General features: G+C 39.4%; 1 long non-coding RNA gene across 1 annotated transcript in view; it reads left to right on the top strand.

The window, feature by feature from the left end:
* The first annotated feature begins 4,720 nt into the window (after positions 1-4,720).
* The window catches only part of LOC132689159 (uncharacterized), a 67,762-nt gene continuing 54,646 nt past the window's right edge, over positions 4,721-17,836 (top strand). Inside the window, exons 1-2 of the long non-coding RNA XR_009614888.2 lie at positions 4,721-5,578; positions 9,110-9,197. This is a non-coding gene — a long non-coding RNA (uncharacterized LOC132689159). The remainder of the gene's footprint in view (positions 5,579-9,109; positions 9,198-17,836) is intronic.

The raw sequence follows: 17,836 nt of genomic DNA, 5'->3' as shown, positions 1-17,836 counted from the left end.
CTCTTTCTCCGCATCCTCACCACCATCTGTGTTGCCTGAGTTGTTAATGTTAGCCATTCTGACACGTGTAAGGTGGTATCTCATTGTGGTTTTGATTTGTATTTCCCTGATGATGAGTGATGTTGAGCATTTTCTCATGTGTTGCTTGGCCATCTGGGTGTCTTCTTTGGAGAAGTGTCTATTCATGTCTTTTGCCCATTTCTTCACTGGATTATTTGTTTTTTTGGGTGTTGAGTTTGATAAGTTCTTTGTAGATTTTGGTTACTAACCATTTATCTGATATGTCGTTTGCAAATATCTTCTCCTATTCTGTCGGTTGCCTTTGAGTTTTGCTGATTGTTTCCTTCACTGTGCAGAAGCTTTTTATTTTGATGGGGTCCCAGTAGTTCATTTTTGCTTTTGTTTCCCTTGCCTCCGGAGACGTGTTGAGTAAGAGGTTGCTGCGGCCAAGATCAAAGAGGTTTTTGCCTGCTTTCTCCTCAAGGATTTTGATGGGTTCCTGTTTTACATTGAAGTCTTTCACCCACTTTATTTTTGTGTATGGTGTAAGAAAGTGGTCCAGGTTCATTCTTCCGCATGTTGCCATCCAGTTTTCCCAGCACCACTTACTGAAGAGACTCTATTCCATTGGATATTCTTTCCTGCTTTGTCAAAGATTAGTTGCCCATACGTTTGTGGGTCCATTTCTGTGTGTTGATGTTATATTCTGCAACTTTGCTGAATTCATGAATCAATTCTAGCAGTTTTTTGGTGGAATCTTTTGGGTTTTCCATATAGAGTATCATGTCATCTGCAAAGAGTGAAAGTTTGACCTCCTCCTGGCCAATTTGGATGCCTTTTATTTCTTAGTGTTGTCTGATTGCAGAGGCTAAGACTTCCAATACTGTGTTGAATAACAGTGGTGAGAGTGGACATCCCTGTCTTGTTCCTGACCTTAGGGGGAAAGCTCTCAGTTTTTCCTCATTGAGGATGATATTAGCATTGGGTCTCTCGTATATGGCTTTTATCATCTCGAGGTATGCTCCTTATATCCCTACTTTCTTGAGGGTTTTTATCAAGAAAGGATGCTGTATTTTGTCAAATGGTTTCTCTGCATCTATTGAGAGGATCATATGGTTCTTGTCCTTTCTTTTATTGACGTGATGAATCACGTTAATTGTTTTGCGGATATTGAACCAGCCCTGCATCCCAGGTATAAATCCACTTGGTCGTGGTGAATAATTTTTTAATGTATTGTTGCATCTGGTTGGCTAATATCTTGTTGAGGATTTTTGCATCCATGTTCATCAGGGAAATTGGTCTATAGTTCTCCTTTTTATTGGGGTCTCTGTCTGGTTATGGAATCAGGGTAATGCTGCCTTCACAGAAAGAGTTTGAAAGTTTTCCTTCCATTTCTATTTTTTGGAACAGCTTCAAGAGAATAGGTGTTAACTCTTCCTTAAATGTTTGGTAGAATTCCCCTGGAAAGCCATCTGCCCCTGGACTCCTGTTTTTTAGCAGACTTTTGATTACTAATTCGATTTCCTTATTGGTTATGGGTCTGTTCAAATTTTCTATTTCTTCCTGTTTCAGTTTTGGTAGTGTATATGTTTCTAGGAATTTTTCCATTTCTTCCAGATTGCCCATTTTATTAGCATATAATTGCTCATAATATTTTCTTATTATTGTTTTTATTTCTGTTGTGTTGGTTGCGATTTCTCCTCTTTCATTCTTGATTTTACTTATTTGGGTCCTTTCCTTTTTCTTCTTGATCAAACTGGCTAGTGGTTTATCAATTTTGTTAATTCTTTGAAAGAACCAGCTTCTGGTTTCACTGATCTGTTACTGTTTTTTTGGTTTCGATAGCATTAATTTCTGCTCTAATCTTTATTATTTCCTGTCTTCTGCTGGTTTTGGGTTTTATTTGCTGTTCTTTTTCCAGCTCCTTAAGGCGTAAGGTTAGGTTGTGTATCTGAGATCCTCTTCCTTCTTTAGGAAGGCCTGGATTGCTATATACTTTCCTCTTATGACCTCCTTTGCTGCATCCCAGATGTTTTGGGTTGTGGTGCTATCATTTTCATTGGCTTCCATATACTTTTTAATTTCTTCTTTAACTGCTTGGTTAGCCCATTTATTCTTTAGTAGGATGTTCTTTAGTCTCCAAGTATTTGGTAGCTTTCCACATTTTTTTCTTGTGGTTGATTTCGAGTTTCATAGCATTGTGGTCTGGAAATATGCACGGTATGATCTTGATCTTTTTGTACTTACTTAGGGCTGATTTGTGTCCCAGTATATGGTCTATTCTGGAGACCGTTCCACGTGCACTGGAGAAGAAAGTATATTCTGCTGCTTTAGGATGAAATGTTCTGAATATATCTGTTAAGTCCATCTGGTCCAAGTGTCATTCAAAGCCACTGTTTCCTTGTTGATTTTTTGATTAGATGATCTGTCCATTGCTGTGAGTGGGGTGTTGAAGTCTCCTACTATTATGGTATTACTATCGATGAGTTTCTTTATGTTTGTGATTAATTGATTTATATATTTGGGTGCCTCCCCATTTGGCACATAAATTTTTACAATTGTTAGGTCTTCTTGGTCTATAAACCCCTTGATATGATATAATGCCCTTCTGCATCTCTTTATACAATCTTTATTTTAAAGTCTAGATTGTTGGATATACGTGTGGCTACTCCGGCTTTCTTTTGTTGACCATTAGCATGATAGATAGTTCTCCATCCCCTTATTTTCAATCTGTAGGTGTCTTTAGGTCTAAAGTGGGTCTCTTGTAAATAGCATATAGATGGGTCTTGTTTTCTTATCTATTCTGTTGCCCTATGTCTTTTGATTGGAGCATTGAGTCCATTGACATTTAGAGTCAGTACTGAAAGATATGAATTTATTGCCATTATGATGCTTGTAGAGTTGGAGTTTCTGGTGGTGTTCTCTGGTCCTTTCTAATCTTTGTTGCTTTTGGTGTATATATATATATATATTTTTTTTTTTTTTCATCTTTTCTCCCCTCAGAGAGTACCCCCTTAAAATTTCTTGCAGGGCTGGTTTAGTGGTCACAAACTCCTTTAGTTTTGTTTGTCTAGGAGACTTTTTATCTCTCCTTCTATTTTGAATGACAGCCCTGCTGGATAAAGAATTCTTGGCTGCATATTTTTCTGATTCAGCACACTGAATATATCCCACCACTCCTTTCTAGCCTGCCAAGTTTCTGTGGAGAGGTCTGCTGCAAACCTGGTCTGTCTTCCCTTGTAGGTTAGGGACTTTTTTTCCCTTGCTGCTTTCATGATTCTCTCCTTGCCTGAGTATTTTGTGAATTTGACTATGATATGCCTTGTTGATGGTCAGTTTTTGTTGAATCTTATGGGAGTCCTCTGTGCTTCCTGGGTTTTGATATCTGTGTCTTTCCCCAGGTTAGGAAAGTTTTTTGCTATGATTTGCCCACATAACTCTTCTACCCGTATTTTTCTCTCTTTCTCCTCTGGGACCCCTATGATTCTGATGTTGTTCCTTTTTAATGAGTCACCGATTTCTCTAATTTTTAAATCATGCTCTTTTGCCTTAATCTCCCTCTTTTTTTCTGCTTCATTATTCTCTGTAAGTTTGTCCTCTGTATTGCTGATTCTCTGTTCTGCCTCATCCATCCTTGCCACCGCTGCCTCCATCCGTAATTGCAGCTCAGTTACAGCAGTTTTAATTTCATTCTATTTTTTACTTGTTTTATCTCTGTAGAAAGGGATTCTAATCTATTTTCGACTCCAGCTTGTATTGTCATTATCGTGATTCTAAATTCTGGTTCAGACACCTTGCTTGTGTCTGTGTTGGTTAAATCCCTGACTGTCGTTTCTTCGTGCTCTTTCTTTTGGGGTGAATTCCTTCGTTTTGTCAGTTTGAAGGGAGAAAAGGAATTAATGAGGTAGAAAAATTAAAATTAAAAAAATTAAAATTAAAAAATATTAAAATTAAAAATAAAAAACACACACACACAAATTGAATAGATGATGCTAGATCCTAGGTGCGTTTTGGTCTGAGTATAGAAAGTGGTTTGACAGATTAGAGAAACAAACACAAAAAAAGTGGGGGGAGAGAAAAAAAAGGAAATCGTTTGAGAATTTGAAAAAATGAATACACTAAAGTAGACTAAAATACACAAAAGTAGAGAATATAGCAGAAAAATTATAGAAAAATATTTTTAATAAAAATTAAAAAGAAATATGAATTTTTTCATTTTCTGTATTTAAGAAAAAAGAAAAATGAAACAGAAAAAAGATAAAAAAAGAAAAGACAAAAAAAAGAAATCGTTTGAAAATTTGAAAAAGTGAATACACTGTGGTAGACTGAAATAAAATGATGGGAGTAAGAAAGAATTTGAAAATACTTACATAAAAGCAAAAAATATACTAATAGAAATTAAATAAAAATATTTTTAAAAGAAATTGAAAGTCAAATGAAGTTTTTCTTTTTCTGCATTCAAGAAAAAAGAAATGAAAAAGAAAAAAAGAAAAAGAAAGAAAAAAAGGAAATCGAAAATTTGAAAAGGTGAGTACACTGAAGTAGACTAAAATAAAATGATGGAAGTAAAGTAGAATTTGAAAAAATTTACACAAAAGTAAAAAAATATAGTAATAAACATTAAAGACATATTTTAATAAAAATTGAAAATAAAAATGAGTTTTTTCTGTTTCTGTATTCAAGAAAAAGAAAAGAATTGTAAAAGAGAGAAAGGAAAAGTAGAAAAAAAAATTGAATAGATGAACCTGCTAACAGATTGAAGTAGAACTGAAATTGCTTCGTTTTCACCTAGAGGTCAGTCCATGTAGCTCTTTATAGTCCATGAATTAAGCCAGTGGTGAGGTTTGTGTTCTTGAAGAGCGAAGTTGGCACAGTTGGGCAGGGCTCAGTGTAACAGCTTCGCTCTCCCCTAGATGGCGCTGCTAACCTACTGGGGTGGATTGTTGTGGTGCTCATAGGTGTATATGCGCATGCGCAGGAGTGGTGAAAATGGCGCCACCCAGCCACCCAATCTGTTCTCCCGGATCATCAATCACCTACCGGTCCTTAGTCTTCAGCTCTCGTCCACTCCCCGCTTTTCCACTCTCCGTGACCAGGCCCCAGGCAGTACCTCTCTCCCAAGTTTTGTCTCACATGAGGCTGTTTTCCCCAGCCCCTTACTTCCGAAGGACTGCGGCTTTGACCCGCTCCGCCTCTCTGAGGGAGGGTCTCACCGAGCAATGGCCGAATGTCGGCTGCACCCAGGAGCGCCCGCTGGACCCTGCTGTTGCCGGTGTCCCGAGACTGCGGCCAGATGCCAGCCCACCCCAGAGAAAGTTCGTGAGATAGTGTAGCAGCAGGATTTCAGGGACTATGGAAAATCACAACACACATCTGGTACCAGGCTTCACCCTTAAGGACTTTGTTCCAGCACCAGCAAATGTGGCCGTTTCCTGGGGTCTGCTGGGGTCAGGTGGCTTCAACAGTCTCTACCACATGTCCTTCCAGCAGTGGAACCGCTTTTCCCCGTGTGGCCCGAGAACCTCCCGGACCCCACTCTATTCCTGGGGATTCGCCCTTCCCACCAGAGCACTGCCAGGTATTGAGCTGCGGAGTTGCAGCCTTTGTGCTCCCCTTATTTACATGGTGTTAATGGAATTTAATCCCTCTCCTTTCTCCCTTTTTAGTTCAGTCCCTGAGCCTGTTTCCAATTTTCCACTTTCTCTCCAGCTGCTTTTGGGGAGGGGTGCTTTTCCCGTATTCTGCCCCCTCCCCAGTCTCCACCCTCTCTCTGCCCACAAAAGTGGTTCCCCACCTTTTGGGGCTTCTTGCTCCCCAAGTTCAGCTCTTCATGTCATGTACCTGCTAAATTCTGTGGTTCAAATTGTGCAGATTGTTGTGTTAATCTTCCAGTCGGTTTTCTAGGTTTGGAGGATCATTTAGTGTTGGTCTGGCTGTATTTCATGGATGTGAGACACACAAAAAGCTTCCATGCTGTTCTGCCATCTTGGCTCCTTCCCCAAGAACCGTACTTTGTTAAAAAAATTTTTGAGAGAGAGAAAGAGTGCACATGCATATATGTGTAAGACAGGGGGCGCAAAGGGAAGAGGAGAGAGAGAATCTTAAGCAGTCTCCATGCCCAGCATGGAGCCTGACCTGGGGCTTGATCTCATGACTATGAGATCATGACCTGAGATGAAATCAAGTCAGATGCTCAACCACCTGAGTTATCCAGACACTCCAAGAACATATACGTTTAAAAAAATATTTTGTTTGACAGAGAGCAAGTGGAGGAGGGGCACAGGGAGAGAGAGAAAGAGGGAGCAGAGGATTCGAAGTGGGCTCTGCACTGACAGCAGCTAGCCTGGTGACGGGCTTGAACTCATGAACCATGAGATCATGACCTGAGCCAAATTTAGATGGTCAACTGACTGAGCCACCCAGGCACCCCAAGAACACATACTTTTTAAATATTTAATGATTATATTTCACAGTTAAAGGTTAAAAACTCAAGCTTGGAAAGGTTATATAACATTTATCCTGAGTCAGATCCCTTGAGGGGAAGGAATCAGGCAGGGCTGCTATGAGGGGCCACACAGTTGGGTACTGCACAGCTCCAGAAAGGACTATTCACTTAGACCAGGGATCAGCAAACTGCAGCCCTTGGGACAAATCTAGCCTGATATCTGTTTTTGTAAATAAACCTTTATTAGAACACAGAATGACATGTTCATTTATTACATATTATCTACAGCTGCTTTCATGCTACATGGGCAAGGTTGAGTAGCTGCAACACAGTATAGCCCACAAAGTCTAAAATATTGGCTCTTTGGCTCTTTACAGAAATAAGTTTACTGACCCCTGTTCAAGATGCTCGTTTGAACACCCTTGAGTTGTTCAACATGGCAGCCCTGGAGCCAAGATTTGAATATGAGTCTAGTTGAGTTCTGAACAAATAAGTTTTTCCTACTACGCAGTGTAACTATGAGAACTTATGAGATAGGAATCTCTCTTTCACAAATGTTTATACTAGGGCACAAAGACTAGGGACAAGGATGGTCATTGAAGCACTGTTTCCCATCAGGAAGATATAGAAATAATATGCAAATCCATCTATAAGGGATATGGCTAAATACAGGCAGTACATTTATCCAATGATAGATCACGCAGACCGGTGTATACTGAAGGCTGTCCATAGCAATTCACACAACCATACATCTATATAATTGTGTAAGTGCTATACCTACTGTATTTTGTTACTCTAAAATGTCACTTATTTCGGAGCGCCTGGGTGGCTGAATTGGTTAAGCATCTGACTTTGGCTCAGGTCATGATCTCATGGCTCATGAATTTGAGTCCCGTGTCAGGCTCTGTGAGGATAGCTCAGATCCTGGAGCCTACTTCAGATTCTGTGTCTCCCTCTCTGCCCATCCCCCACTTGCACTCAGTCTCTCTCTCTCAAAAATGAATAAACATTAAAAAATTTTTTTAAATAAATAAAATGTCACTTATTTCAAGATGCACCATTATTTTAGTGTGCCACTAAGAAGGAAAGAAATTGACCACTATACAATACCTTTAATTGTAAGATGTGTCCTTATTTCAGAGATTTTTAATTTAGAAAAAACAACAACAACAACAACCCTGCATCCTAGAATAGGTGAAATATGATTTCTTTATATATTCATGTAAGTGTATGTGTTTTTATGAAAATGTACAGAAAAAAAGTCTGGTTGGATACACACTAAAGGATATAGAGATTATCTCAAGGGATGTGAGTGAAATAGAGAGGTAAAGGGGATGAAAAGGAACTTTCAGTTTTTAATTTTTATGCCTCTAAATTCTTGAAAAATCTTACAATGAGTGTGTGTTACGTATGTAATTTTAAAAGTATTTTTAATGAAAAAAATTTCATTAGAGAATACCTATATGTATACCTATAAACTACCTGCACAAAATTGGAGAAGAACTGATTTCATTCTCTTCTCTCTGGTCAACCAGCAAGAACTCATTCACTGAAGAGAAATAAAATATTGGGAACATTTTCTGAATGAAAGGTGTATTATAAATTTAAAGTGTCATTGCTACTTATAAAAGGTTTCTGTTTGCAGATAGATATTTGGTCAATTTTTTAATCTTCCATTTTCTATTCTTCTGCAAAGACAATTCCTCTTAATTATAGAGTATAATGAACTCTACAAATACTACAATGTGAAGAGGTTTTGGGTTTTCAGCCTCCATGAAGAGCATATTGATTAGAATTTTTCCATGTGCCTTTACTGTGCACAGAAAATTTAGGAAACAAGTGACCTATTAGCCATAACCACAGGAACTACTTTATTAACATCATTTCAAAATGAAAGGAATGTTTATACACATTTTTTTTATATATCTATTCTCCATACTGCTTAGGAGAATGGGAACAGGCTTGTTTAGAATAACAAATAACCCCCAAATCATCTGCAAAGTGCAAATTTAACTTGGAAATTCCCCACATTACAAACACAATAGGAACATTTATACAAGTTGCAATGTTGTAGTTTTCCCATTTTGAAACACAAACTGGCAATTTGTTATGACATAATGTAAATAAAAAGACTTTTATATACAGAAAAGGGGCGTTTATATTAAAGGAAATGGGGTCATAGATTTCAAAGTTGTAAGAGACTTTGGGGGTCACTTAGAGCCCAGCTTACTGCCCTTTACAGGAATCCTATATCACGATCTCCATGGCTGTGGCTCAGCTTTTGTTTGCACACCTTAGGTACTTCAAGGATTTTCTGTTCAGTTGAACAATGAAAGCCTAGTTGCAGAAATAACCATGATAGCAGTAAGGTTTGGGTGTCAGGGGAAGGGGATAGCTAATATAATCTGTAGGGTCCAGGAATACTTCCTAGAAATGGCTGACACTGTTGGTTGCTCTATCAGTTAGAATGGTTTTTAGCTGCATGCAATATAATATTTAAATAATAATGGCTAAGTAAGAAAAATAATAAACTGATATAACTAAAAAAATTCAGAGAGTAGCAATCACAGAACTATTTCAGTGGCTCACGGATGTAGTTAAGGAGCCAGGTTCTTTTCACTATTCTCCTCCATCCTTATCAACTTATTACTTTTTCATACTTAGGCTTATTGCCCCGTGGTTGCAAGATGGCTGCCAAAGCTCTGAGAATCACATCTTCACATCATCAAGTCTAAAGACACGAATCAGACAGGTAACCATGGAGAGAGGGAGGGAGAGAAAGGGAGAGAGGTATCTTTTCATATCATTATACTTTTATCAAGGAGGACCTAGAAGAAGCCCCTTAGACTTCCCCTTATATACAAATGTCTGGAAGTAGATCACATGGCCCCTAGCTGTAAGGGCTACAGCTTTCCACTTTCACTGGAAAGTGAGTATCTTGCTTGTTTAGCCTTTATAGTGGGGGGTGGGGAAGGGTGGAGTGCTGAAAATGACTCCTGTGTTTGCTAATTAAGTGACATAGTTACCAGCTGTGCCAACGGCTATTAATTACTCTTTTGATTTATTCAAAAATGCAATTTAGGGGAGGATGGGTCATCTCCAATCCCAGGGGATGATTGGATTAATAAATTCAATTCCTCATGGTGTTAGATATAGGAATGGGATGGAATTCTGGCCAGTGGGATGGAGTTCTGGCCATGAGATGTGAGAAGTTCTCTCCCAGAAGTCTGAGACAAAACCCAATACATCAAAAATGGAAGATTGGAAAGATAAAAATTAAAAATATCCATCTGAACTCTGGAACTTCCTACTTCTGTACTTTTTGCTATATGTGATATCTTTGGTTTGCTTGTAAAAGCAGATCCTAGGGCAAAGGGCTAATATGCCTCTTGTTGGAGGGTGCAGTATCAGAGAACACATGTGAGGGACAGAGAGAGGGAAGGAGGGAAAGAAGAAGAGCCTATATGAGAAAGCATTATCAAGTTGGCTGCCACTAAATTTGACTGTCCTCTAAGAACCATGTAAACTGCAGTCCAGGACAGTGCATCTAGGGAGCTGAAGTGGGGGGATACTTTATCCACCAACCCTCATCTTCCATTGATCAAAGGTTTGCCTATGATGTGTTGATTTCCTCAAATTTATGAGTTTTGCATGCTAGGGTACCATCTTATGTCCCACAGTATCCAACAGCTTGGCATTAACTGGAAAACCTTGGGAAGATGAGAAATGTGTGGCCCAGGTTCAAGGATGAGTTAAGGTACAGATTGCACCTAATTCTCACGGAATCTCAGTGGTGAATAAGAGTCCTGCGAAATGGTGTCTAATACAGTCCACCCCTTTCATCAGTAAGATTTCTCCTCTTGCCTCCAATTTTGAAAACACAATGACCTTACTTCTTCCTGGAGAGAAAGTGTATATGTCTGATTAGTCACAGAATCCCCTTCAAGGTGGTAGCCAGCTAAATTCTCTGACAAGACTCAAGGCAAGAGAATTTCTAAAACTATAAAACTATGATTTCTGCTATTGCAGCTGGTTGTGACCTCATAATTCATATACATCATCTTTATCCTCTACTACCATGCTAGATTTCTCTGAACCCTTGCCCTTATTGTGCCATTGTTCCTGAAACTGCCAATTTTCTATTAACATGGGGCATGAAAGCACCAAAAGATGCTCCAGTGAATTCTCCCTGCCCCCATTCTGTAGTTGCACCTCTAGTTCTTCACATACTCAGAATCAATTAATTTCAATAGCACAGTCACTCATTTCTTTGGCTCTTGGCCCACTGGCATGAGGAATGCAATGCATTGAGAGGATCAGAGTGGCACTTACAAGGTATCAAATTCAATAATAAATATCCTTTTGTTCAAGTCATTTTGAGTTGAATTTTGTTTTCTCCTGGCAGTCTAAAGCATCCTTACTAAACATCAGAGGAAGTGACAGCTAAGGTTAGATCTGAAAGAATAGAAGAAATTAAAATAGGCAAAGATGTTGGGCATGTTTGTTTCAGGCAGATGGAAAAATGTATAAAAATCTGTAGGGGAATCAAAATGTGAAGTGTTTGCAGTGCTTAAAATGGTTCATTATGGCCAGAATCAGGACTATTAAAAAAGTTGTTTGTTCAAGTTTCTTGTGTAATGTTGGCAACTTGTAAAGGAGAGATTAGTGCCTTTTCAAACCCATTATTAAAAGAAACCTTGTGGGGCGCCTGGGTGGCGCAGTCAGTTAAGCGTCCGACTTCAGCCAGGTCACGATCTCGCGGTCCGTGAGTTCGAGCCCCGCGTCAGGCTCTGGGCTGATGGCTCGGAGCCTGGACCCTGTTTCCGATTCTGTGTCTCCCTCTCTCTCTGCTCCTCCCCCGTTCATGCTCTGTCTCTCTCTGTCCCAAAAATAAATAAAAAACGTTGAAAAAAAAAATTAAAAAAAAAAAAAAAAGAAAGAAACCTTGTGTCACTAAAATAATAGCTGAGGTTGCCTTGTCTTTTGAGAATTAAATAACATTGGCTCATATCCCTAACTGCATATCATGCTACTGGATTAGTCTTCCCCAAGATTTTCCTAAATTTTATGGCTTCTGTTCATATCACCAGTTCTAATTTCCATTACTTTTGGGTACATTTGTCTTTTTCTTTCTGTGGCTATGCTCTTCTCTTTTTCTGTATAAGCCCAAATATGCAACAAAGCTACTTTCCCTTGCTTTTCCAAAATGCCAGTCAACCAAGAGAACTGCATAAAGTCAACATTCACTTAACATTGTTTTGTGGGGGAGGGGAAAGAAAGAGAGGTAATAAAAGGGGTTCAATTATAGCATAGCCAGTGTGGCTTAAGAGTACATCCTACTGTAAGATCCCTCTCCCAGATCTGCCAGAATATGAGGGGACTTATCTTTTGCTAACATCATTCTTCAGGTTTCCTTTCCAGGAGCCACACTGTTACCCATTACCTCCAAAAATCTCCCACCCTTGCTACTGATTTTTCCCAGCAGCTTCCAAATTCCCCCCACATTGTTATATAGAGACCTTCAGTTTTTCATGGATGTTTTAATACTTCCAGACTCTGAGGATCATCTTTTCACAACCAAAATTGTTCTTCAGGGTGGTTTTACTAAACAATTACAGCCCTTGCCCCATCTCAACTTTTTTTTAAAAAAGTTTATTTATTAATTTTGAGAGACAGAGCATGCATGAGAGCATGTGTGAGGGGCTGATGGAGAGAACCCCAAGCATGCTCTGCACTTTTAGTTCAGAGCCTGATTCAGGGCTTGAGCTCACTAACTGCAAGATTATGACCTGAGCTGAAATCAAGTCAGAGGCTTAACAGACTGAGCCACCCAAGTGTCCCCTGCTCTGAGTCTCAACTCTCTCTTTTTTAAAATGTATTATTTATTTTTGAGAAAGAGACAGAGTGCAAGCAGGAGCAGGGGCAGAGAGAGAGGGAGACACAGAATCTGAAGCAGACTCCAGGCTTCAAGCTGTCAGCACAGAGCCTGATGAGGGGCTTGAACCCACGAACAGTGAGATCATGACCTGAGCTGAAGTCAGGATGCTTAACCGACTGAGCCACCCAGGCACTCTGACTTTCTGTTAATATGAAAATTGTTTGCTCTACACTTCATTGGAAAAAGAAGGAAAACCTGGGAGTGAGAAGTGTTTGAAGGAGGGGACATTTCTTAGAGGAGATGCTAATCCTGAGCTGAGTCACACAGGTGAAATTGCAGTTAATAGAGAAAGAGATGAAGAGAAAACATCTTTTTTTGAGCAGAGATATTGAGGCATGAGAGTGGTGAATATCCATTCCCTTTATCTCACCCTCCTCCCCTTGAAGTATCTTTAGCCTTGTCAAATCATTTGAGCCAGTGGATGAAAGAGGGAACCCTGTGGACCTAATCTGAAAGGCCGCCAGTCCAGAGGCCACTAGCACTGTCTTTAATGAGAACACAGGGGAGAGTTCCTTCACGGTGTGTGAATGTGGTCACTCTGGGTGGCAATACAGTCAGATGCACTGAACATTCCTTTTAACTTCCAGGCTTGCTACAACATAGAGGTTAAGTGTACAGACTTATGAGATTCAAATCCTGGCTCAACCACTTCTTAGCCATGGGATCTTGGGCCAGTCATTGAACCTCTGTCTCGGTTTCCTTGTCTATAATATTGGGATAATGATAACACAGGGTTGTCTGAAGATTAAATAAATCATGTCTATGTCGACTGCTTAGAACAGGGTCTGGAAGAAACTTAAGCCCTTATTTAATATTAGTTTTTAATGAAAATCCCTAACTTGACTCATTGACAATGCTGGTGGCTTGTGGTATCTCATGTGTGAGCCATGAAAATTAGCTCTCCTTCCACACAGGTTTTCATACTGAGAAATGGATCTGATGCCATCAGTTAAGTTAATGGACATGGCTTGCCTAACTCAGACCTCTATTGTATATAGTGGGAACAAAATTGGGAACCAGATCATGGATATCAAAAGAAAAATCATCTCATACGTTGCAAAGGAGCACCCATCTGCTTCATAGAGCAGTTGTCTGCTTGCTGGGGACATATTCTTTAAGTTCCCTTTGGTTACTACCGTGATGCTTATGGGAGCTTCAACATATACTGATGCCTGTGTCCCACCTCCATGAATTCTGATGAAATTGGTCTGGGTTGTAGCCTGGACTTTGGGATTTTTAAAAACTCTCCAAGTGATTCTAATTGTGGCCAAAGTTGAGAACCACTGTTTTAATTAAAATACCCACAAGCTGACCACACCCCAAATCAGATTAAATCAGAATCACTGTGGGTGAGGCTTGAGCATATGCATTTTTAAGACCTCTTCTGGTAATTTAATGTGCAGCCAAAGTTGAGAGCCACCACTCTCGAGGCTCATTGATTTGGGTCTGATCTCAAGTACTGCTGAGGATTTGCTCAGCAGTGTCTTGTCAGTTTTATAGCTTGCAGTGACAAGTAAATATATCTACCTTACAAAAGAAAACCTTGTTAGTGAAATTTCTGCCAAATCCCTCCCCCCTCTACCCCCTCCCCCCCCCCCCCCCACACACATACAACTCTGGCTTTGCAAGTCTGACCTTGTATTTATAATATGATTTTTGATAATGTGAAAAATTTAAAATCACAAACCTGCTGGTAATAGAGGACTGCTATGCTTTGATTTCCAGAATCTACCATTCTTCTGGTAAAATTATCCCAAGAGTTTTCTTTTTGTAAATTCAGTGTATTTAATCTAGAAAAAAAAACAGCTACGGGTCATCTATTTCTCCCACCCCCTGCCTCTGGCAACCACAAATCTGTTCTCTGTATCTATCTGTGAGCTTGGTTTTCTGTTTGTGAAAAAAAATTTTTTTTTTTTTAGATTTCACATGAAATTTAGATCATATGGTATTTGTCTTTCTCTGTCTGACTTATTTCACTTAGTATAATGACCTTGAGGCCCATCCATGTTGTTTCAAATGGCAAGATTTCATTCCTTTTTATGGCTAAATAATATTCCATTGTATAATATTTCACAATTTCTTTATCCATTCATCCATTAATGGATACTTAGGTTATTTCCATATCTTGGCTATTATGAATAATGCAGCAGTGAACATGAGGGTGCTGTTATCTTTTCAAGTTAGTATTGTTGTTTTGTGTGGATAAATACCCAGAAGTAGAATTACTGGATCATATGGTAGTTCTATTTTACATTTTTTTAGGAACCTCTGTACTGTTTTTCACACTGGCTTCACCAATTTACATTCTTATCATTTATGCCCAAGCATTCTTTTTTCTCCACATCCTCACCAACACTTTTTATTTCTGGTCTTTTTGATAATATTTATTCTGATTGGTATGAGGTGATACCTCATTGTGGTTTTGATTTGCATTTCTCCGATGATTAATGATGTAGAGCATCTTTTCAGGTACCAGTTGGCCATCTGTAGGTCTTATGTCTTCTTTGGAAAAGTGTCTGTTCAGATTTTCTGCCCATTTTTAAATTGGGTTATTTGTATGTGTTTCTTTTTATTGAGTTGTACGAATTCTTTATATTTTAGGATATTATCTCCTTACCAGATATATGATTTACAAATATTTTTTTTCTCATTCAGTAGGTTGCCTTTTCATTTTGTTGATGGTTTCTTTCGCTGTGTAGAAGATTTTTAGTTTGGTATAGTCCCACCTGTTTATGATGTCAGGTTCAAAAAATCATCTTCAAGACCTATGTTGAAGAGTTTACCACTCACATTTTCTTCTAGGAGTTTTATGGTTTCAGGTCTTACATTTAAGTCTGTAATCTATTTTGAGTTAATTTTTGTGTATGATTTGAGATAGTTTCATTGTTTTGCATGTGGCTGTCTGACAGAATTTTCTTTTAAGAACCCTTATTCCTTAACTCTTAGCTTATGTTTTTGTTCGTTTGTTTTGCTTGGTTCAGCAAAAAGGAGTTCCGGCTAGCTAAGAAAATTAGCATATCCCATCCCTGTGGGTATAGTGATTGATTCTGAGGTGAGCATGTGGTCACTTTCTGGCCGATGAGAGTTGAACTTGGATTCAGCTGTTGAGAAAGAGGAGCTTCATCTCAGTAGGATGTGAAGGTGAGAAGGTGAGAAGGTAAGGTCTGGAGCTGTTGAGAGTGGCCAGGTTGTCTGAGAATGAAGCACACACACGCAGGGAAGCTGAGCAGAGTGCTGTTCAGCTTTGTTCTGCTCACTTGGTTAAGTCCCTGGGACAAGGGCCAGATTACTCTCTATTTTTTCTTTTACCTGAGTTAATGAATTCTGTTTCTGTGAAAGCCAGTTTGAACTAGAGTTTTCACTTAATGACCACGAACCATCTATCTGACATAGCAGAACAGAGGAGAGAATTTAAATAACACAGTTTAGCTTTTCAAAGTAATTTCTTCCTACTTCTTCATTTGGTCCTGGCCACAATGCTATGGACTCAGTGTAGCAGGTTGCTAGAGCATCAGCTCCATGGGGACAGGAAGCCAGTGTGCTTTGCTCCCTTTCCCTATCACCTGGCACAATGCCTTACATGTCAAGCACTCAATAAATAATTGTTGAGAGGATGAGTTGATTCAAAGTTTTCACAATATAGTTTCAACCTTGCTCAGGACTCCCCTTTATCTCAAATGATCCACCCACTAGTCCTTCAACTGACCTGATATTTCTTCACTTTTGATTGAGTTGTTCCTTCCACCTTGAATACTTTGTCTGCTTCCTTTGCCTTTCAGGCTCTCTTAAACTCTTCAGGACCCAGGGTAAATGTGCCTCCTTGTGAAGCTTGCTTTGGTTCCCATCAGTTTGATAAAATGTCTTTCTCACTCTAAATTTCTGTGGAAAAGTGAAAAAGACTCAAACACACTTCAAACAGGTTAGAATCTCCCTTATGTTACTCCCCAGCTGTATGATCTTAGGCAAGTCATTTAACCTTTATAAGTCTTGGTTTCCTCAGTGCAATGTTGGGATATAAAAACCTGAGGACTTACTTCATAGACCTTTTCTGGAGAACACATGAAATACACAGTGTAGAAATTTTCCTTGGGTTTTGGTGCAGAGAAGACAACAATTCTGAGAGGTACTATTATTGTCCCTGTTTCACAGGTGAGGTATTGTGTTATTAAGTAACCTCTGCCTAAAGTCAAAAGACTGTTCATTCACTGGTTCATTTAGAAGCCATCATTTATTGAGCCCCTACTATGTGTCAGGCACTCTGGGTACTAGGGATATCATGGTAAAAAAGTCAGATAAAATCCCTATTCTCATATCCATGAGGGAAAGTGGATTTGACATAAGCAGATAATCATATGTGTAATGAATGTTACCAAGGGGAAGTATGAGGTACTATAGAGAGGGAATATCAAGAGTATGGAACTTGGTCAGATGACTTCCTTGAGTCATGATGCTTAAATTGAGATGGAAGAAGCATGGGGACTCTTCCCCTGTTACATAAAAGCTAGGGTCAGCCTTTCTGTTCCTGGTCTTGTGGGATCTGACTTGGACAGCCTGGCACCCCTTCTCTGCAGATACAGACATCTTAGCCGGCCCCATGGGCATGGGGCACCCCCTTGCATCCAAAGTGGGGGCCATCGGAGAAGGACAGTTTTCTTCATGACTCTGGCTTGTCTGTCTCTGGCTCTCCTTATCAGTGCTGCCAGTAATTATATCCATCCCCTTCACCTGCCTGTCCTCTCTGACCAGACTTCTGATGATATTTCATTGTTCTCTGAAATTACTTCCATGAGATTTAAATAAAAATGAGAAATGGCCTCTCACAGCCTTCACATTGGCTCCACATTAGTTGCAGTGTTTCCTTTCCTTCCCCCACACCACAGACAACAACGTCTACACAGCCCCTGTTGAAAGAACAGTCTTTTCCAGAAGCTTCTGACAGAGGATGCCTGAGATTAAAGGGTGATAAACAGGCGGCGCACAGACTGTTGGCACACACAGTAGTTTAAAAAATCTGGGAATTTCGTATGCAAACCCATATTTCTGGCTTCTCCTGAAAAGTCAGAAGAATTGGCAGCACCATTCCCACATCTCCAAATGGCGATTCTCAGCTGTAGGTGAGTGGTATTGTCTTCTTTGGACCAGGCATACAAGCTACAGTTCACCTCAGACCGCACTGCTCTCTATTGTCTCTCCAGCCCAGCCTACTTCAGTCATTTACCATACTTTCTTGGTCTCTGAAAGCACTTGAGTTTGCACTGAATTTTAATTTGGATTTTAAGTGGACCTGGCACACTGTAAATGCTGAATTAAGAGTGGCTATTATTAATAGTAATCATGGTCATAATATTTAAAGAGTAGAGCCCTAGGACTAGATAAAAAAAAAAAAGATACAGGACGTCTCCTGCATAGCAGTTGGGTAGGAATAGTGATAACTCAACCAAATATTTAAAATG

Source organism: Panthera onca, chromosome E3, assembly GCF_046562875.1.
Source record: "Panthera onca isolate mPanOnc1 chromosome E3, mPanOnc1 haplotype 2, whole genome shotgun sequence".
Classification (NCBI taxonomy): Eukaryota; Metazoa; Chordata; class Mammalia; order Carnivora; family Felidae; genus Panthera; species Panthera onca.
This window is presented reverse-complemented; position numbering and strand designations above follow the sequence as displayed.